Source organism: Cryptomeria japonica, chromosome 10 (genome assembly GCF_030272615.1).
Source record: "Cryptomeria japonica chromosome 10, Sugi_1.0, whole genome shotgun sequence".
NCBI lineage: Eukaryota > Viridiplantae > Streptophyta > Pinopsida > Cupressales > Cupressaceae > Cryptomeria > Cryptomeria japonica.
Window position 1 is genome coordinate 671,117,157 of NC_081414.1, and position 1,586 is coordinate 671,118,742.

Sequence of the window (1,586 nt, forward strand, 5' to 3'; positions counted from 1 at the left end):
GAAAGAATGCTTTGCTTCATGCTTGTTCATATGCTATGACTTGATCAAACCAGATGTGACTTTGGAACTTATCTGGATGAATAATATGATTGACTTTGTGTTTCCATACCTACTTCAGGTTCTTGATATACTCAAATGATTCTGTGAATTTTAAGTTTCTCTTTAATAAACATTTTAAATCTTCTGCAGAAATAAATATGTGCCTATTTTGTTTAAAAAATATGTATGCTCAGCTTCTTCCCCTTGCTTTGTCAACACCTCCAATAGCATTTTTAAGAGCATAATTAAGGAAATTATAGAAAAATAGTATTTTTAAGAGCATAATTAAGGAAATTATAAAAAAATAGCATTTAAGAACACAATTAAGGAAATTATGGAAAAATAGCATTTTTAAGAGCATAATTAATTTGAAAAATAGCATTTTTAAGGAAATTATAAAAAAATTATGTGCTAACATGTTGCACTGTCTAAAAAGGATAATCTTTACAAGGATGCAATGGAGACTAGTTCTCAATCAAGTGTTCGCGAACTTCCAGAGGAATTGTTGGTGTATTTTGTAGAACAAGTATACAATTGGTAAAACATATAGTTGGTTGCTCTCTCTCACAGGCTAAAGTATATTTTGAATTTTCATTTTGGATTGGGGCATTGAAATGGGGCTTACTTTTGCATTTGGAACTACAAGGCAAGAAAGAATGCTTTGATTCATGCTTGTTCATTTGCTATGACTTGATCAGACCAAATGTGACTTTGGAACTTACCTGGATGAATAATATGATTGACTTTGTGTTTCCATACCTACTTCAGGTTCTTGATATACTCAGATGATTCTGTGAATTTTAAGTTTCTCCTCAATAAATATTTTAAATCTTCTGCAGAAATAAATATGTGCCTATCTTGTTTACAGAATATGTATGCTCAACTTCTTCCCCTTGCTTTGCCAGCACCTCCAATGCCTAGCATGGGAGTGGGCATGGGAAGTTGCTTTTAGCCAGGTATGAGTGGAATGGGAATGCCTCCCATTCCATCTTATGGTATGCCACCTATGGGTGGCTATTGATTGGATTGAGGAGCTTAACATGGGAGACAATTCTTCAATCATACATGGTTTTGAGGCTGGTCTTCGAGTGGAAAGATTAGATTGTCAGATTGTTTTTATTGTTGTTTGGTTGGTTGATACAAAATAATGAATCTTTAGTATTATCATATTGGTCAATCAATTCAAATCTTTCCATCCACCAAGCATCCAACACCCAAACCATCTCATGCTTAGATTATCAAATTGTTTTTATTGTCGTTTGATTGGTTGATACAGAATAATGAATCTTTAGTATTATCGTATTGGTCAATTAGTTCAAATATTTCCATCCACCAAGCATCGTCAACATCCTCATCAGTGAAGATGCCCTGGTTGTCATTGGATGTCATCAGAAGTCTGATGAACCCCCATGAAACATCTGATGAGGATGTTGTATATCCGACGGTATTCTCTCTAGATGGGCACTCATGTTCACCATCGGAACATTACCTAGATATCGTTGGAATTCTGATGACTTATCGAGTTTTACCGACAGCTAAGCACAATC